The sequence below is a fragment of the Neopsephotus bourkii genome, unplaced genomic scaffold (assembly GCF_033783945.1).
Source record: "Neopsephotus bourkii isolate Nb327-2 ecotype Australia unplaced genomic scaffold, CSIRO-AGI_Nbou_v1 NB_1655, whole genome shotgun sequence".
Classification (NCBI taxonomy): Eukaryota; Metazoa; Chordata; class Aves; order Psittaciformes; family Psittacidae; genus Neopsephotus; species Neopsephotus bourkii.
Genome location: NW_026902129.1, coordinates 6,575,215 through 6,596,286, shown reverse-complemented (window position 1 = coordinate 6,596,286; position 21,072 = coordinate 6,575,215). Strand labels below are relative to the sequence as shown.

At 39.7% G+C, this 21,072-nt stretch overlaps 1 long non-coding RNA gene across 2 annotated transcripts in view; it reads left to right on the top strand.

Moving 5' to 3' along the window:
• LOC133223831 (uncharacterized) overlaps window positions 1-18,000 on the top strand; it is an 86,723-nt gene extending 68,723 nt beyond the window's left edge. The window contains exons 2-3 of one of the 2 annotated variants that reach the window (XR_009728691.1): window positions 13,603-13,686; window positions 16,673-18,000. This is a non-coding gene — a long non-coding RNA (uncharacterized LOC133223831). Of the gene's footprint in view, window positions 1-13,602; window positions 13,687-16,279 lie in introns of both variants that reach the window. The other variant, XR_009728690.1, reaches the window with a different exon arrangement.
• The last annotated feature ends 3,072 nt before the right edge of the window (window positions 18,001-21,072 follow it).

The window sequence follows — 21,072 nt, the reverse complement described above, 5'->3', positions numbered from 1 at the left end:
GGCTAAGGCCTCCTTGGAATTAAAGCTGGCGAGAGGGGTCAAGGACAGCAGAAAGAGCTTTTTCAAATACATGGCAGGTAAAACTAACACCAGAGGCAATGTAGGCCCGCTGATGAACGGGACGGGTGCCCTGGTGACAGAAGATACAGAGATGGCAGAGTTACTGAATGACTTCTTTGTCTCTGTCTACTCTGCTGGAGGCAGTCCTGAAGAGCCCTGTACCGCTGAGACCCCGGATGAAGATAGGTCAATGGAGCGGTCTGCCTTAGTTGATGAGGAATGGGTTAAAGATCAGTTGAGCAATCTGGATATCCATAAATCCATGGGTCCAGATGGGATGCACCCGCGGGTGCTGAGGGAACTGGCTGAGGTCATTGCTAGACCGCTCTCCATCATCTTTACCAAGTCTTGGGAAACGGGAGAGGTGCCTGAGGACTGGAGGAAAGCAAATGTCACTCCTGTCTTCAAAAAGGGCAAGAAGGAGGACCCGGGTAACTATAGACCGGTTAGCCTCACCTCCGTTCCTGGGAAAGTGATGGAACACCTTATCCTTGGTGCCATCTTAAGGCATATCAAGGATAAGAGGGTTATGAGGGGCAGTCAACATGGCTTCACCAAGGGGAAGTCGTGCTTGACCAATCTTGTAGCCTTTTATGAGGAAATAACGCGGTGGATGGATGATGGTAGAGCGGTGGATGTGGTCTACCTCGACTTCAGCAAAGCGTTTGACACGGTCTCCCACAGCATCCTTGCGGCTAAATTGAGGAAGTGTGGTCTGGATGGTCGGGTAGTGAGGTGGACTGTGAACTGGCTGAAGGAGAGAAGCCAGAGAGTTGTAGTCTATGGGGCGGAGTCTAGTTGGAGGCCTGTATCTAGTGGAGTGCCTCAAGGGTCGGTACTGGGACCAGTATTATTTAATATCTTCATCAACGATTTAGATGAGGGAATTGAGTGTACTATCAGCAAGTTTGCTGATGACACTGAGCTGGGAGGGGTGGCCGACACGCCAGAAGGCTGTGCTGCCATCCAGAGGGACCTGGACAGGCTGGAGAGTTGGGCGGGGAATAACTTGATGAAATATAACAAGGGAAAGTGTAGAGTCCTGCATCTGGGCAGGAACAACCCCAGGTTCCAGTATAGGCTGGGGAACGACCTGTTAGAGAGCAGTGTAGGGGAGAGGGACCTGGGGGTCCTGGTGGACGACAGGGTGACCATGAGCCGACACTGTGCCCTTGTGGCCAAGAAGGCCAATGGCATCCTGGGTTGTATTAGAAGGGGGGTGGTTAGTAGGTCGAGAGAGGTCCTCCTTCCCCTCTACTCTGCCCTGGTGAGACCTCATCTGGAATATTGTGTCCAGTTCTGGGCCCCTCAGTTTAAAAAGGACAGGGACCTGCTGGAGAGAGTCCAGCGCAGGGCAACTAAGATGATTAAGGGAGTGGAGCATCTCCCTTATGAGGAAAGACTGAGGGAGCTGGGTCTCTATAGTTTGGAGAAGAGGAGATTGAGGGGTGACCTTATTAGTGTATATAAATATATAAAGGGGGAGTGTCACGAGGATGGAGCCAGGCTCTTCTCAGTGGCAAACAATGAAAGGACAAGGGGTAATGGGTACAAATTGGAGCACAAGAGGTTCCACTTAAACCTGAGAAGAAACTTCTTCTCAGTGAGGGTGACGGAACACTGGAACAGGCTGCCCAGGGAGGTTGTGGAATCTCCTTCTTTGGAGACATTCAAGACCTGCCTGGACACGTTCCTGTGTAACCTTATCTAGGTGTTCCTGCTCCGGCAGGGGGATTGGACTAGATGATCTTTTGAGGTCCCTTCCAATCTCTAACCTACTGTGATACTGTGTGATCTCCAAGCCTCCGTGGTTTATTCTATTCCTGAAAAATGCATCTTTAGCCCAAATCATGTCTGCAAAGACTGCTGCCTCTTGGTTACTTGAAGTCCAAAAAGAAGAAAGATTGCTTTTGAGCAAGTCTCAGCTCCACCCATCCAGAGGTAATAACACTCCAGAAATACAAATGCAAGAACAGACCGTGAGAACACCCGTTCACAAAGTTTTGTAGGTTAATTTCATTTGAGAAATGTAATATTTACTTGTTTTGCTGGGTTTAACTTTCTTCTCCCTGCACATTAGAACTGTTGTTGTCTCGATCCTTTGCTTTTCTGGCTGCATAGAATCCAGCCCCATGACCCAGATCTAGTGTGGGTAGGTAAACCTTAGGCATGCAAGGCCCACCCGTGACAGGAACCACTCAGATGAGGCGTGCCCCATGCAGATCTATCCTTCTGGAATCACTTTTTGTTCTGTCACAAGTTTGAGGAAACAGAAAAGGGACTTACTCAGAGGTTTAGAGCCTGCAGAAGTATGAGTAAGTTTACTAGTTTTCAAAAGGAGTAAGTTATATTCTTGGCCCACAAGCCATCATTCTTTAGCATGTCAAGTCCCTGCTCCAAAGACCAAGGACTCTAGTAAAAAAATATGTTACCAGACTTTTCACACATGGACAAAACCTTATGTTTGTCACTGGACTCATTCTTGGAAACAGCTGAGCTGTTTTTGCTGAAATTTTCCAAAGAAAAAAAAAAAAAAAAAAAAAAAAAAAGGGTCATCCCAAGGCTAAAGCTCAGCATGGAAAAATTCTGTTCAAAAGATTTCAGTTTTTCCAAGTTCTTAATAACTGAAAACTCAGCCTTACACTATGGAGTACCAGGCAATTCTAGCATATAATATATTACTTATCTTTTACGTACATGCTTTTCCATGTGCATATGTAACCTCTGGAAAATGCTCAGCTCTTCCCTGCACTGAAACCAGATCAAGTAGGACCTTTAGTTTTGTGGCGCATGTGTAGGCAACTGCTAAACAACTGAGAACTCATCAATTTTTTCAGTATTTGCCAGTGCTTTTCAGTACTTTTGATGCAAAATGTTAAAACTAACAGTATAAAGAAGTATACTTATTTCCTTCAGTTGGGCTCTGGTGTAGTGTATTGAATATTACTGTTACAGTATAGATGAGGTTGGTATTTGGTTTGAGTTTTTAAACACATGTAATTAGAGAGCAAGCAGATATCTGTACAGAGCTGTGACAAACAATTAACTGTTCAGTACTTACTTGTTTTGCTGTAGGTAACAATATTTCAGACTGGGAAAGATGTTTTGGAGAGCTGATCAGGGACATCCTGAGGTACAGCAGAAGGATTTACATGGTGATGTTTACTGGGAAAGGAGGTTAGGCAATCCTCCTATTAGAAAAGATAAAGGAATTTTGAATTAGATCCTTTTTCCTTTTAAATCCCTATGCTGTATCTGACCTTGCATCTCATTAATAAAGGTACTGCATATAGTAAACTCTATCCCACCTTTCTCAGCCTGATTGACAAAATGCCACTCAGCTGCATTCATTGCTACTAAAAATGAGGCTTCATGTATAGTCATATTTTTCCAATATAATTGAGAGAAGCTTGGAAGTGGAAAAGGTGTTTCACAAGAAATACAAATTTCAGTGTAAAACATTCACTTCTACATAGAATCCCAGACTGGTTTGGGTTGGAAAGGACCTTAAGATCACCCAGTTCCAACCCCCTGCCATGGGCAGAGACCACAACACCCAAGGCTCTGTCTAACCTGGCCTTGAACACTGCAGGGGTGGGGCATATACTACTTCTCTGAGCAACCTGTGCCAGCGCCTCAGCACCCTCACAGGGAAAAACTGCTTCCTTATATCCAACCTGAACTTCCCGTTTGAGTTTAAACCCATGACCCCTTATCCTGTCACTACAATCTCTGATGAAGAGTTCCTCTCCAGCATCCTTGTAGCCCCCTTCAGATATTGGAAGGCTGCTATGAGGTTTCCAGTCAGTGAAGAAAATTTCCACACCCCCATGCTTTTCCTCATTTATAATGAATTAAGATGGCCTGAATTTTTGTTTTTATAAACTGTGGCCTTTTAACGTGCTATAAAGAAGCATGCACAAAAATCCTATACTTCATATCCACAATTAGCTATTTTCTTATAGAAATCAGAAGAGAAAAAGAATCATGTAATTATGCAGAGTCCAATATAATGAAGGAAGACTTAGCCATTATTCAACATTTGTACATTCAGGTAATCAGTTTTTTATCTTGAAAACTGCAGTGGGTTTTGCTCCCTAAATCAAATAGTCATCTCAGTTTTAACCCCTTGTAGTTCTGCCCATTATTTTCCAGTGTTTGCAAATCAAGTAACTCACAAACCACAAAGTGTTTTAAACTTTTTTTGCTGTCATGCTATGATAGCAGTCATTGTAACTACTGAACTGGTGGAATATTTGAACATTGTATTTGAAGCACTGGCACAGGGTGCCCAGAGAAGCTGTGGCTGCCTTATCCCTGGCAGTGTTTCAGGCCAGGCTGGACAGGGCTTGGAGCAACCTGGTCTAGTGGAAGGTGTCCCTGCCTGTGGCAGGGGGTTTGGAACTGGATGAGCTTTAAGATCTCTTCCAACCAAAACAAGTCTGTGATTTATGATTAATTTGCTAGACCTTCATTCTGCAAACACACGTTACAGTTGCACGCATCCTTAACTTCCTCCATATAAATAGCCCCATTAATTCAATGCTCAATGGTTATGCTTTGCTTTAGTTTATGAGTAGTCCCATTGCATATGTTCTCACAAGATTAGGGTCTGAAGCAGTAGAACATACCTTTTGTAGTGGCTACTGAGCTTAATTTCAAACTTGCTTTAAACTAGACATGAGGCTTTCTCATGAGGGCATTATGAACAGCAAGAATCAAATCAAATGCTCAGTAATGCAAAATACTTTAGTTCAGATTATTTCTTTCCAAGTTTGCTGGATGTGGCATAAAACAAGAGAGAGCAGAGGAAAAGGGGGATTGAAATCGGCAAGTTCCCAAACCAGAAGAATTATCATAAATTTTATTTGTTTGAAAACCTTCTGGGTGGTACATAACAAAACTCAGTATGCTCACAGCACATCCAAGCAGAGAATTTGAGAAGTTTAGTTGTGCTATCATTAGTCTTAATCAGCATGATGCAGCAGTCAATTGGCAGTGCAAATATCATAAACCATTCACATATCAGGGTTTCATGAATGTAAGAGTCTCCTCTGTCTAAATATTTGGATAACATGCTGTACTTTACTCCTTGCTAACCAAATGGAGCAATTTCAAACAAGAGCAAATTACAAATACTATTCCTTGAGCGTTTTCTGTAAGTAAGGAGGAGAGGAGTAGGGAAATGTGCTAAGTCCATTAAACAAAATAAAACATTTTAATTATTGATATAAAATACAACAGAAGAACCAGATTCTTCATCTATGTGCTACAAAGACTCTAATTTTACAGCATATCTCTAATTTTAAAGCGTATTTTCAGAATACTAAGAAAAAAAAGAACAACTTTTAGTCTTATCCCAGATTTTGTGCACATAAACAGGTTTACTGTCTCAAAAGATTAAAACTAAATTGATTTTGAGCTAAAATAGTAACATATGAAGCCCATGTAGTTGTGGTTCTAGCGCTGAAGCTCTGGGGAGCTTGCACACGTGCACACCGTAATTCCGATTTCCAGGTACTCCATTCCCTAAGGAAATCAGCTGTGCAGGTTGTATAAGACACAAGGTGAGCAAGGACATGCTACAGGCACGCAGCTCTATCAAAATAATCCCTGAATCTCTTTTCACCCTACAGAATATGTGAGAAAGTTTCAAGAAGCTTTCACATGAGACAAAAATGCTTCAATTGTACGATTAATTTCTGTAGAGCAGATAATTACACGGTACTTTGGTTTGGGGACTAGCACACCTTGGGGCCTGAGAAGCTATAGAGGGCTACCTATATGACCATGAGAAGTTCCAAGAAAACTCAGACGTCAGGTGGCAAGATGTGGTTCCTGCTTTCATCCAGCCTGCCAGGAATGTGTTCTGATCACCAGTTTACGGCAGAGCTGAGTAGTAGCTCTCAAACTCTGCTGTTGGAGCTACTGCACTTAATGAGTAACTAAACATTCAGCTTGCTCAAAAAACTGCTCTGTAGGGTCACTCTGACTTTGTGGGGAAGCAGTTGCTTTTCCCATGAAACTGTTTCCATGCACGTTTTCTAGCATGTGAGCCTTTAGCAATTCTCCCCATTTTTACCCATAGTTCTGTCCTGAAGTACAATACTGCCACTGACAAAAATAGGAGAAGTTTCTTTATGATTGATTGTTATCTTCATGTAGCTGAGCTTTGCAGCTCTTCAATGGCCTTCAGAGTGTAGTATGTGTTTGTTTAATTTTTTCATAAATCACATTGACTCTAACCCAGGGAACTGAGCACATGTGTCTACCCAAAAAGGTCAATGGAAGACTTTCCACAAAGTTCATTGTGCAATGCTTTGGATATGTTTCTGGAATTCAGATAATCAGTATTGCCATTAATGGATTCAGTACCTCTATCTACCTTTTCCCATTCTTCATCAATCTGTTTTGACTTATATTAGGACCTGGTCATGCAAAATAATATTTATATGCCCAGTTGTTTTCAGGATCAAGAAGTAACTTATGCAAGATGAAACAAGTAGGAGCGATAAGAGTCACAAAATAAGCAAGGATATATGAGGGTTTGGATAAGCTATTTTAAAAGTACCTCTGTCTTGTCTTGATTCCTAATTTACAAAGTAAATTTTAATATAGAATACAAAAGAGCTTGAATATTAGCACAGAATATAGATTTTTTTTTTTTCATGGGCAAAAAATATATGAATCTCTACTGAGTATCTAATCGGGTTTTAATCAAACATTTAAACTAATACGCAACCTAGGATGTTATCAATGCTTTCAGCACCTGGAATTCTCCCTAACATATACAATGCAATTTCAATTCTATTTGCTTATAGAAACAGTTAATACAATCTATTCATGCCATTCATTTACCTTAGAAGTGCAGTATATGTAACACAGTGAGACCTTAGCTTCCACATGGGATCTTTCCCCAATATTTCTTAAACTGCAACACTCACCCATCCAGTAGAGGTGCTGAAATAAGGTTTACTAAACTTGATAACCTTTGGTGAAGGGGAAACCCTGCTGGTTTTCAGGTTTCTGCAGTCTGAAAGTGAAAAATGGAAGTTCTCTGTCTATTTTATTTGGTTTCATACCACGGTTCAGTAAGTGTGACCTCCATCCTGTTTGCAAACTTCTACCAAGAGGCAGAGTTTTAATGGTTTTATTTATTTTTTTTATCTCCGGTCTTTATAACTCAAACGTAAATAAAATAGCATAAAAAATTGGATTAAATTAATTCTATGGAAAACACTAACAGACATAAATGGTTTGTACTTAAATATGTAGCTTTGTGGAAGCTGAGCTGGTGGTATGCTTCAGCAATACTTCATTCAGTGAAAACTATAGTGCTTTCTGTGACAATGTGCTTGAGAAGTGAAGAATTACAGAATAGAATCATAGAATCAACTGGGTTGGAAAAGACCTGTGAGATCATCAAGTCCAACCATTACCCCAGCACTGCTAATACCGCCACTAAACCATGTCACTAAGGACCTCATCGACACGGTTTTTGAACACTTCCAGGGACAAGTAGGGTGTTTCAAAGACTTCACACTGGAGTCCCTCAGGGCTAGATCACTTTCATCCAGAAACCTTAAGCTGTTACATTCCATTTGTAGGCGCATAGGTCTTCAATGACTTCTCCTTCAATGGAGAAAACCAGATTAGCTTTAAATTTATGAATAGCTAATTCTTCTTCCATAAGACATGGTAACAGCTGTCTCCTCCACATAATGTATTTCTGTTAGTTATTGATTCCCACCCTTCCTACAGTGAGTCATGGAGAAGTATGAAAAGGTTGTTGGGTTTGAGGACCTCTCTCAGTGAGCAAACCAGCATTTGCACCAGGATCTCCCATGTCTGAAGGAGTTCAAATTTAATTACAGTGCTCTGGAGAGATATACACAACAAAACATGGTATAAGATGGTTAAGATCCAATTAAAATAGTAATTAGCACATGAACATCTTGCCTTAACAAACAGAAGATATGTTTCTGAAATAAAGATTTTTCAATAATTCTCCAAAGCAAAATATCTCATCCCTTACTTCTAAGAAAGTGGAAGAAATATGCTACCCTTATACAGCATGATTAGTTACACCTCATCCCTTTTGATACATTTCTTCATGTTTATTTTAAAATACAAGAAGGCTTATTTTAATTTTGCAGTTTGTTTAAATGAAAGATGTATTTGTACCTTTGCAAAAATCTGCATGGATTTTCTACTAGCTGTTGGTAGACAGAGGCTAGGGGGGGCAGATTGTTGCAATAGGAAAGAGAGTAACACCACTGAAGATAGGCTGACCAGCCTGGACAAGAGAAGGGGGCCTATAGGGATGCTGGGGAGGGACTCTTCATTAGGGACTGTAATGACAGGACAACGGGTAACGGGTTCAAACTTAAACAGGGGAAGTTTAGATTGGATATAAGGAAGAAATTCCTTCTTGTTAGGGTGGTGAGGCACTTGAATAGGTTGTCCAGGGAAGCTGGGAATGCTCCATCCCTGGCAGCGTTCAAGGCCAGGTTGGACGAAGCCTTGGATGGCATAGTTTAGTGTGGGGCAGGGGGGTTGGAACTGAATGATCTTAAGGTCCTTTCCAACCCTAACTATTCTATGATTCTATGATTTTAATGGAACAAGGCCACCAGTTTGTAACTTGGTTTTCTGTCTTCTTTCTATCTGCTTGTAAACTTGAGATGGCTGACCGTACACACACGTTTCCTGAAGCTGGTGGAACTCTCAAATACCAGTCTCCTTCTTGAGGAGCTAGATGCGTTCTATCTTCAGTAGTTCAGAATGTAGAAAGAAAGTACATTCCCAACCCTCAAAAATCCGTACTCTTGAAAGCAGGCTGAACTTTTATAAAGAGTTTGCACCTAAGGCATGTAGCTACCACAACTGTGCAGTGCAGTTGGCAGTAAAATTATTCCTGAAGAACAATCACAGCATACAGCATAACTTCAGTGATTGGAACTTGCAGCATGGAACTATATTTCCAGGTTTCAAGTTCTTTGAAGCAAACTTTGTCATTATATCAGCTCAATGTATGGATTAGACACCTTAAGCACTGTACGAATTCTAGCATGAGATCAGGCCACATTTATGGTAAGTAGGGCAATGGGTATAGTTGCCTAAATACTTACATATCTGTATAAAATGCATGCATGTAGGTCTCAAATACTGTTAAGAGAGCAGTATATACTGAACCTGCTGCTTTTACAAGAACACCTATGCATACAAATATACATGCCTAGTTTTATTACTGTAAGCAGTGTCCTGATATATTGGTTTTTAATATTCATGTACTCTTAAGTAACTGATGCTGGAGCATCAGTTCTTGAAGAAGCTGGGTCATGACAGCTTGTTTTCTACAAGTGTCTGAGTGGTCTAGGTTAGAATTAGCTGGTAATGACCAGATAATCAAACACGTTTTAACATTCGCTCAGGTCTAAGCCAACGCTTGGAACTCCATGAAACACCAACTTCACATTGCTGCTGGACTTTATCCTAGCAAAAAGCTATTTTCCAGCTTCAGTAGGATGCAACTGCTTTTTTTCCTTTCAACAATCACATAGGCCTCAGATGGGTAGCTGAGAAGAGAAGGAAGAAAGCTCTTAGTAAGCCACAGGAAAAGAACATTAAAGGAATGCTGAGTGTTTAGTGCTTAGTGACAAATTGTATGTGTGGAAGATGGCCACTGCCACTCTAGGGAAATGCTGACAGCAAGCAGTGTTCTACCAAGACAAGAGACAATTGGAGGGCAGGGATGTTCAGAGAAAAGGCCATTAAATAAATTTTCCTTTTATGTACCAGAATAGACTCAGATGAGACTACCATAATTCAGTTATCCCCCACCGTCCCTTATCAATACCTGCAGCAATTACTTTTGATGACCAAAATGAAGTTTATTTGCCACATTCATTCAGTCCTTCATTAAGTTTCCATGTATGCCTGAAAACCAAGAAATTCCAGACAGAAAGGGCAAAGCATCTTTGGTATCTACTTTCTTCTCTAGATATGTGGTGGAAACTCACATCTTAATTCTAATGTTCCATTGTGCTGCTTTGAGATAGGATGGATTTTCTTGGTCTTTTGACCTTGACAAAAGTCAAATCATTGGCCTCCCTTGGGAATGTTTGTAATGCACATACTGAAATATGCATATCTTGACAAGAGTGTTGTTGAACTCCATAAATTACATTAAACCAACGAGAACAGAAAGATAACAATCAGACTGTTACATTGCCATACAACATTGTCTAATAACCCTGTGAAAAAACCCTGCAGAATTGGAGCGTTTGTGCCCTATATATCTTGGAAACAATCTTTTCCAATTATAGTACTTTGACCTTTTAATGTTCTGTTTGCATTGTTGATCAGTCTTAATCTCTCTTGTTTACAGCACTATTCAGTAAGGAAAATACAGAGCAGACAACAAATAGTAGTGAGAAATATAAAAGATAAAAGCTGAAGTTTATAAATCTAATCTTATTTTATGGTCTTTTGTAAGGTATATACAGTTTCTATATTTCAGTGCCTTACTCGCTTGAAGGCAGTTTATAGCAAGGCTATGAATTCAACATTTTTATTTCAGTTTTAAATGTACAACAATACCATTCACTGATTATTCTTCACTATATGTCTTTACATTCATTTCCCTGGGGGAAAGGAAACACGAAATCATGACTCTATGTGGTGTAAATTCCTTAGATCCACAACTAGAATTTTATTGTCTGCAGCCCCATTATTTCATCAAAATATTCTTTTGACTGTCTGTCATCACACTATAACAGGGCCTGCTTTGCCACCTCGGTCTTTCCTGGTTAGGGAAAAGGAATCCCCACAGTGTGGGTTTTGGATAGTGTGGAGGTAGAAGCAGAGTTTCAGATCACCCATAGCCACTTTGGAGAGGGGCATAATGAGCAATCTGATACAGAAAGGGGAAGCATTTTGCTGAAGTCTGTGGACAGTCAGTGTTCCAGATGGAATGAAAACTTCAGAAGTCCAAATTTCCAGCCTCTAACTGGTTCAACCAGGCGGTATCTCCTTAGATGGAATCATAGATTACTGTGGAAAAGATTGCAAGAAGGGTAAGAAATGAGAACCAGAGAAAAAAATGTCAGAAATCTACATTTTCCTGATGCTCAGCACAAGCAAAAATGTAAGAGTGATGAGCAGTGTAGATAGTCAGACTTTTTGGGGCCTCTATGTTGATTTTAAGCCGCTTTCTTGCCCTTTTTGTTTTCATACAGAATAGACAAATGAACAAATAAATCCTCATTAAGACTATCTATCCAGCCTCTTGCCTTCTTTGCAATGTGCTGTGCTGCCAGTGTTTTAAGAGGGGAGTCCTCCGCAATGTTTTCCTCTTACCAGATGTGCATATCCTTGCAACAAGAAAAGGCAAGAGACTGGGTTTCCATTTCTTTCCGCTCCTACTAAAGAAAACATGGGTATTTTTGGACCTTGAAATCAAAATCACTAGGCAAATAAACTGAGCTCCACTGTGTTGGAAATGTTAGTCTGTGTTTTTGAAGTCTGAAACCAACTATGCTGATGACAATATGTGATAGCACCATATAAACTTAGACAGGAAAAACCCTTTAAAAGGTTGAGAGGGGACTCATCTCTAAGAAATATTTCAAAGACAGTTATTTGGAAAGCCCTGCTCTCCAAAAGCAAACCTTTTCACATCCAGAGACTGGTGGGGGGCAGCACTGGTTTGCTTTCTCTCTAGAATAGCTTGCCAACTGATGCTGAGAGCTTGAGTCTCTGGCTAACTGGTTTATATGTAGTCCTCACTGATATGGGGGTCTGAAGCACAGGTTTGTCTTTAGTGATGTGAATGTTTTCTGTGCTTTATCACTGAGTCACAATTCTATTCACATTCTGCCCTCCTGGCATAATAATAATCATCATGAAGATCAGAAAAATCCAAGGATACCACATATTTTATGACTACAGCTAAGTATTTACCAAGGTGCTAAAAACTGTCAAATCTTTGCAAGCAGGCCAGCAATCAGAAATCTGTTTTCTAACCACTGGCAGAGTGTGCTGTCTGGGATTTAAGATACAAAGAAGAAGCAGCAATTCTTGCTTTGGCTACCTTATGGGAAAGGCTTCACATAAAGATTGAACTACAGATGACAGTCCAGGATACTTTTTGATTCACGTCCTCTCCTGAGCATTTTCTATGCCTAATGTAGGCATCTTCTTGCTCACCATTCTTCTCCCTTTTACATCCCTATTTTTTTCCCATGAATCTTTGTATCTAAGTGGAGATTTGTTAGGAGACTAAAATTAGCCCCACTTTCACTAGGTCCTAGTCTTTTTCACCTCTTAGACTATTTTTCAGTAGCTGAAATTCCTTCTTTTTACCTCAGCATAGGCAAAACCATAATCCTGCTGCTGTTTCTTTTCCTGCAGCTAAACCTGGTCTACAGTAGCAAAGGCCTGAAACAGCTTCCTGTCAAATCTTTGATTTTTCCTTATTGAGGAAAACAACTACATGTGCTGATATCTAATGCTTTCTCAGTCCAACATCTCATGGCAACATGGCAGCATCACATAAGTCAGTGTGGCAGATGGGTTGACAGACCTGTTAGAAACTGAAAATGTGAGTTCCACCTATGGAAGCTGGAAAGAACTGAGGTGTGCCTCAGCATTGCAGCATTCAACAGCAGATCTTGTATCTTTAGTCACTGAAGTGACTGTCGCTACACTCATTTGAATTAGGTATTTTGGCTTATGCAAGCCCAATTGGAGTCCTGGCTCATAGAATCATACTCTGTTACCGTTCTGTGCAGCTTTATTGGGATACATTTGGCATTTAATTAGGAAACAATAGATTTTTTTTTAACTTGCTGCCATTTGGAATTTCCAACACAAGATCCTGTGCAGCAAAGCCATGAGAGTTTGTGCCCAATTGTTATTGAATGATAAAGGAGCATACAAGAATTTTGCCACTGGGTTTGGGGGATTTTTCTACAAATTCAGCAGTTAGTTTAATGAGTACTTGAATGATGTATGGACGTCACACCTGTACAGCTATGCAGTTGTTTCTATATATACTGTATATATATACACTAGACAAGGTGTTTGCTCTTCAGAATAACTGCATATGTTCAAAATCACATCAGGTTAAGCAGGAAAAGTTCCACCTTTCAGAGTTAAAGCCTGCCACCTGCTCATTACATTACTGAAGATTTTGCCTTTTAAGGTCCAGAGGTATTGACAGAAAGAATGCTACTCAGGGTGATTCCTAGTTTTTGGGATATCTGAATCACTAAAAAAGCACACTTTGCTGAAGGGAAAGAAAATTAATAAATGCTTACTTGCTTACATAACATCTGGGAAAATCACTTGAGTGGGAAAGGAAATTCCCAGAGGATAGGGCTACATGGCTTAGTGTGGACAATTTTCAGTTGCCTGTATGTTACCTCTGCATCCTGTCATCTATCCTGTGCTTCTCAGCATGGTGTCAGAGTATCCCTATGTGTTACAGGTAAAGAAATTTTACCATTGCAACCTCCTTCCTTCCTTTCCCTCTTTTAGGTTATGATGATAATATTGTACAAGTATGCCAGTCTACCCAGCTGCTGCTCATTTCACTATATTATCTGAAATATGAAAGAGAAGGTTAGTGTGATCTTTATTGTCATTTAATAAGATAGTAATTAATTTCACTATCTCAGATGATATGAGGAACATATTGACAGTGATATCTAGATCAGAAGTGATGCAAAAGCATGGTAAACACTGCCACCGCTTCCAAGTGATCTGGCCTTGTAAAGCAGTAGGCTGGTAAAGGATGCTTTCCAAAACTTACATTAAAAAACTTGAGTCAGACTGATTCCTTAGGTGCTGCATGATCTGCACTGCAACCAACCTGGTTAATTTCACTTCCATGTCAACTAACTGATTGATGAAGGAACCTCTGGTTGCTTCATCTGAATAACTATGGTTCATGTGGCAATAATGAAAAATCATTGTTCATACATTTTAATGCAGCACATTTGGTGTTGAACACCTGTTGTAATGCCTCACTGGGTTACCCATTCTGGTGAGAGAACTTCCTTGTAGAGTAAGCTTACTACAACTGAGTGCTTCATGGTATCAAAAACTTAACTAAGCAATTTTGAATTTTGTCCCATCAAGACCACATGCTTGAAGGTTCTTGTCTGTAGAAATGACTGGATAACAGCTTAGAGAAGTCTCTTTCTGACAGTAGATACCTGTCATAATGGGGTATGCCATCTAACAGGCCATGTTCTGATTTTTTCTGATAGAAGGATATAAAAATATATTCTAAAAATTCCCCACTGTCCTGGGTTTAGCAGTGGCAGTCATTTTTCTCTTTCTTGGTAGCTGGTGCAGTGCTGTGTTTTGACTTTCAGCTGGGAACAGAGCTGAAAAACAATGATGTTTTGGTTTGGCCAAGGACTTTGTGGGCCTCATGCTCTGCCAGGGAGGAGGGGAGCCGGGAGGAAGCAGAGACAGGACACCTGACCCAAACTGACCAAAGAGGTATTCCATACCACAGCACGTCATGCCCAGGATGTAACTGGGAGTTAGCCGGAAGGGCTGGTGGACTGCAGGGTTGGAGGAGGTATGGGTCGGTGCTTGGTCGGGCTGGGGGGAGCGAGTTATCGGTCGCCTGGTGATGAGGTGTTGTATTCTCTTTCCTTGTTATTTCCTTTATCATTACTATTATTGGTGGTAGCAGTAGTGATTTGTGTTATACCTTAGTTACTAAACTGTTCTTATCTCAATCCGTGGGAGTTGCATTTCTTTTTGATTCTCCTCTCCGTTCCCCCAGGAGTAGGGGGAGGGCAAGAAGGGGGGGGAGTGGGTAACAAGCTGTCTGGCTGTGGGTTAAACCACGACACCCACAAAGCTACTTTTTTCTTTTTCCTTACAAATGAAGATACCACCATGCTTGTTATTTAGTGCAGTACTATTAGAGGCATGAAAAGAAAAATGTGCACAGGTATGAACAGAGCCACATGACCAGTTTTGATTTAATATCTGAATTTAAAGCTTTGATTTAAATGCAGAGGTACAAAAGCTGAGGGAGGAGTATTGTCTTATATCAAAATGAGGCTTCGGGACAATCTAGCTGCTTGTCTATTCATAATGCAAATTATAGAATATGCAAGCAAAATGTTTCCTTTATACATTATATGTCTAAGTGACATGCTATCCCTGAATAGGCATCTGCTGAGCGAGGAGTTGGGATGTTAAATATGCTATTAGGTTCAGCAAGGATTTGCTTGGTATGAAGAAACAATGCATTCCTGCATAACATCTTTGTTGGCATTATCCCCCTAGAAGAAATTAATTAGTCCTAATGAAAAACATCTGTAGAGGACATGGTTTTGATTTGATAGATGAAGTGATTCACAAAGAAATCATTGCACACAATGATAAGCCAAAGATCTCAAAGGCTGAACAAGGTCTTACAGGTTCTAGAAAAAGGAGACATCATCAGAGCAGGAAATTCCTCAACTTCATCTAGTTGCGCTCAGGGCTTTTATCTACATTCCACAACATGTGAATTAGGTCCAAAACACTGGTGTGATTATCACTATATATTTAACTGTTGCCTAAATTTGCTTTCAGTGTTTTGCTTTCAATTTTGGCTTTTTAAAAATTTATGCTCTCTCTGCATGGGGGAATTCCTAAGTGTTGGGCCACCTCATCAGCTGGCCTCCAGTGCCACTGCTGGGGTTGTGTTGTTCTTCCTCCTCCCTTTTCATATCTTTACTTGAAGAGCAGTAGTGAAGCTTCTCAATTTCCAGCTGGAAACAACAGATTTCTCTGGACAAGGTTTCAAAGTAGATTTTTAGCCTTCGCATGCCTTCTCATCCACAACTACCCCTTCAAGGGAGATAAATACATTTTACCAGCTAAGACACAACACCTTCATGCACAGATTGGTAAGCAGTGTGGTTCTTCACAATTTTGAACACTTACACATGCAAAAGCCAAGCCCACCCCCCCCAGTTAATCAAATTCCTTATAGAGATCAGTAAAGTTGATACAAATCTGTGTTGCTTTTAGCTGTAGATTAGTAAATGAGCTTCAAAGTGAAATGACATTTTTTATTAACCAGAAAACTTGAACATTACAGAATTGTTTCATTGAAGTTTTCAATTCAGCTTATGATGTTTTAAGGTAAACATGTTTTAACTCAGTTTTGGGTTTTGTAGCAAAATTTTCTTCTTCCTAGCCATTTCAAATGCATGTTTCTGAAGCCGGAAGATGTGTCTTCTGTTCTCCATTCCCTGATCTGAGAGGAGATGACTGACAGGAGAATTTGTTGCAATTCTTGCTTTATATTGACCAGAGATACTACTGCTGAGTCTCACAAAGGAGTATCTCCCTACAGTAGTACCTTCAGTTTGTATTAGCCCTGGAATGAAAACGGAGCTGTAATTCAGTAAAGTACTGAGAACTTGGATAACATTTGGTAACTCTTAGTCCCAGCAGAGTATGTATTTAGGAATTGTTCAGTGCCTAAAAAGTCAGCATTACTGAACTTGGGTCAATAAGAACTGCTAAACAATATATCAAGCATTGTTCTGCTGCTTATTTTATGTGACCTTGTTGTCCTTCCTTTCAGTGAGGAAACTTGAAGATCACAAAAAATTCAATTGAGAATATTCCAGTGTTCAGGGCCAGAAGTTTGTGATTTGCTGTTCATCATAAGTTTCTGGACGGATACCCATGCTGACCAGCCAATGTCATAAATGTTACACTGCTAAAGTGGAACGTGTCTGCTTTTGCAACTTCTAACCATCTATCTGTATTGCATGATAGAAATACATAAGCTGGAAACTTCTGGTTACTGCAGAGTTGCAACGCACTGCTTTGAGAAATACACAAAGCAACTCCACCTCTTGGGCAAAGTATCTTTCAAGGACAGAACTTCTGAGTATTGTGTCCATGATTTTGACAAATGGACTAGTTTACACTGGTTATTTTCAACACAGCATAAGTAGTAAATAAAAGTTGTATACCTGAGCATGAAACAGTCATTTTTTTTCTCAGTTGTAAGAGGTAACCTGGCTTCCAAGAAAGAGCCATTAAGGAATAGGAAAATGATCATGCAGTGAGTGTAGCATTATAAAGATTATCGACTGGCCATTTAGAGCTATCTCAGAGCTCCTTTGGTTGGGGACATCCTCAATTGGAAGCAGAAAGTCTGTACTTCAGTATGGTTGCAAAGACCTGAAGTTGACAGGTTAGCTACAGCTGGATAGATACTGCTGGATATGTGGTAGGTGTTCTTCTAGAATTGTCAGAAATTATGCCCTGAACACGTCCTTTTTATCCCTGGGGCCACTTTCATTATTTTCCAGAGGAGATTCCTCCTTTCCCCCTCCCACCCACCCTCTGCCTTTAATTCTGTCATTCCTTTCATTCACTTTCTTTTGGCAAAGCAGAACATAGCTGTGTTGTAAAAACCTAGAAGTTGCCACTTCTGGGGGTTCACTGGCATGATGGAGGATTCAGAAGCCCTGAAAGATGAGCACTGGCATCTCCAAAATTGATGATTTTGCGGACAGAGTCAGTGAAGTAGTTATGATTAATGGACATTGGATTTTCATTATTCTGTCAATGGAATAACATGTCCCTTTGGGTCTCTGTGCTTGTGTCTAGTGACAACGGTGAGAGTTTTATAGGCTGGTAACAAAGAAATACAATGCTCTTTCAAGGTCTGTTTTACTAATACTGAATTGGCTTTTAGTTTCTCTAGGCTTCTCACATGTGGCAGTAATCAACCACCAAATATAGCTCAGAAGCATCTTGGTTATCTGTAAGGCAATCTTGCTCTAAAAGAATTTTTCTTTAACCAACTAGAGAGCAGTGAACTCACTGCTTTATCTTATCAGTGTTTATCTTATTTTGTATGGCTTCTTTTAGAAAATGAGAAAGAAAGTTACTTTGGGTGTGCAGCTCTCTCTCTTTGCTTCACAAATAGGATCTGTTTGCGTGAATCATGATGGTGTGGGCTAAGAACACAGGAAATGTTGTGGAGTAAAATCAAAGGGGACTTCTGCACCTAAATACATGGGGAGAAAAGGAAAAAAACATGTGGAAAAATTATCTTCAGCTGGACCCTGCCTAGCTTGAAAAAGCCTTCCACATGCCCAAGCCTTCCACATGTCCCAGACCATGAACATAGGTATCAGATCCATCCTTGGCCACATTCTCCCTTACCAAGAATATATGAGCATTTTCTCCACTGTGAACAAGTAGAGAACTGTTACGATTTTGCTTCAATCTTGATCAGGGACTTCATTCTGTAAGTTTAGTTTTGTAAACTAGCAGTCTTCCTGTCACACAAAAAAGAGGTCTTTTAGCAGAGGACTCTTTCCTACTTGTGTGTCTGATTGTATTCCCTCTTCTCATTTAAATGGGGACAAAATGAGACCCATATAGCAATCTCTCTTATGTTTTAAATGCATAATGAGTTAAGAGGTGAAGCAACTGTACCAAAACAACACATGCAAACCTCTGTTGATAACCCAGATTTATTTCTTGCCCTGTATTTCTTGACACTATTCACAGTATGAGTTGTTCTACAAGATACCCATTCCGAGTACACATAGTTCAAAAAAGTGCTCTTGCTGAGTAACATGTGCACATAATAAATCCAGCTGCCAAATGTAAATTTTCTGGGAAATTTGTTGTTTTTCTTTTCTCTATGGAAATATTCTGGAAAATATTCTTTTTTTTTTCTTTTTTCTTTTTTTTTTCCTTTTGACCCAATGGATCTTTCAATATATTGGTCATTGTTTCTTTTATTGAATTTCCCTAAGGTTTTGTAATATAGGCTTCCATATCAAGTATTCCACTGCAAAATAATTCTGTGGTTTTATTCACTTTGTATTCATTATTACTGATTAATTTTGCACAGTCAAGCAAAATAGAAAGGAAAAAGGTGGGATTTTGGAAAAAACCCAGAATAGTTCAATGCAGTATCACGTATGCAGTAATTAATGTTTGTAGAAAGTACTGCAGTGATTTTATGTCTACTGTCCAGGGTTAGAATAGTTAGAAAACCAAACAGTTTCTCAAACCTTTGCCTAATGTGATTAGTTTAGCTATTTTTGCAGTAGGTTCCAGTTGAGAAACTTAAAGCACTGAGGGAGTCCCCTGATTTTGATACAATTTTCCAGGTCTTGAAGTTCAGTAATGGGGACTGTAATTAACTGTAGCGTGCTTTCTTCTTAAAATACTTGTTATCACATATGCATCACTGAGTAGCTTCCCTCAGCCTTACCTAAATTATCTGCAACTTCAGATTTTATCCTGAAAATTGAGTAGTAGACAATACATGTCCAGTTTGTGAATTATGTTATTTATAAGATTACATACTTTTTATTATTTAAAAGAGCTACATAAAACATTGCATTTTTGCAGTAATGAGTTTCTGATAGGGAGTACTCCAGAAACAAGTAAATTCTAAGAATTCATTATTCTTCACTGGCACTAACTCAGTGATATTGCATATTGTTTCTTTTCTATGGGAAACAATGTGTGAAAATTTATATTTAACAAAATGGAAAGGTAAAAGAATAGGCTGTGAACCTGCTATACAAAACAAAGAAACAACTTCCTGATTCAGACATCCTCTGAAGAATGGGTTGCTCAGTTTTAAAGGAGCTATTATTTTTTTTCCAGAAGGCATTCCTAGACCTTACTTTGAGAGCTATTATGCACTTGGCAATTGCTTCTTCCTGATGAAGAAAAAACTGATCAATGACTTCCCATATCTATCTTACTTCTTTAACACCATGTACTGACAATGGGTGGCCAAGACATATTGCTTCAGAATTTCCAGATCTTTGAATGCTTAATGTCATAATATTCATGATAGGACTTTGTATTTTTTTCTCAGGAGTGTGCCTTGGGACCTCTATTTTTACTTTAGAAAAAGGAGAAAAAAGAGGATAAACTGTTAAAAACATCTGGATTAATTAACTTATAAAAGCTGGTCATTAACTCAATATCTGTGTTTCTCAATTTCTGCAGAATCTTCTGAAACAGATTAAAACACTGATTCCATTTTTTATCTTTTTTTATTGGGATAGCTATTTTCTGATATATAGCACATATATTTATGTATATATTACATATATATAAAATTACATATTTTATATATATTATTTTCTGGTGCTGAATCATGTGTGACCATTCCTCGCAGTTTCTACCTGAGTTTTGGAATCTTGTGAAGCCCATGTTTCTGACGAAGTTCAAATGTTACAGTAAGATCTTACCTGCAACCAACATCCTCTTCCTTTGAGCTTCAAGATTTATCAGCCTTCAGAGGAAAGACTGATTTGAAGTCTAATGTTTCTATGTTGCCTGAGCTGAGATGGGCCCTTCTTTGGGTTTGGTGATCCATCCAAGATTCTGCAAACTAGCAATTTTACTGCTTCCAGAAGTGCAGAAGTAACTGGAAGCTTTTCTCTTTCACATGGTGAAGTGCAAGCTTACTCCTTCTCAGCTATCACCAAGGACAGAACTAGAGTTATTGAGGTGCCATACCCACTTGTCAGCTGCTCCCAGACTGTCATATGTCATACTGCAGTAGCTGATCCAATAACAGTAGTAAAATGTAGCAGGAAGTTCCAGTACTGCAAAAAGTACAGAGCAAGTAAGCAGGAGGCTTAATTGAACTGCAACAGAATCTACAGGCCCCTATAAAATGGTATCGTAGATCTACAAATGAATCGCTGAGCCAGTACATTATTGGACCCCACATATTTCATATATCACTCATCACTAAATTCCTTACCGCCAAGTTGCAGTCTGTCTCACCCTGTTACTTCAGTCAAATTCAGTATTTAATTGTCTATGCAGAACTAAATAGATTCAGTAGCAGACTGTTTTACCTTCAGATTAATCCAGGATTGATCAACCATCTTATCATTATAGACCTCTTGATTAGAGAATATGCTCAAGAAGTGGGAAGCAAGTCCCAGTGCCATTGTGCATCAGAGGTTCCTCTTT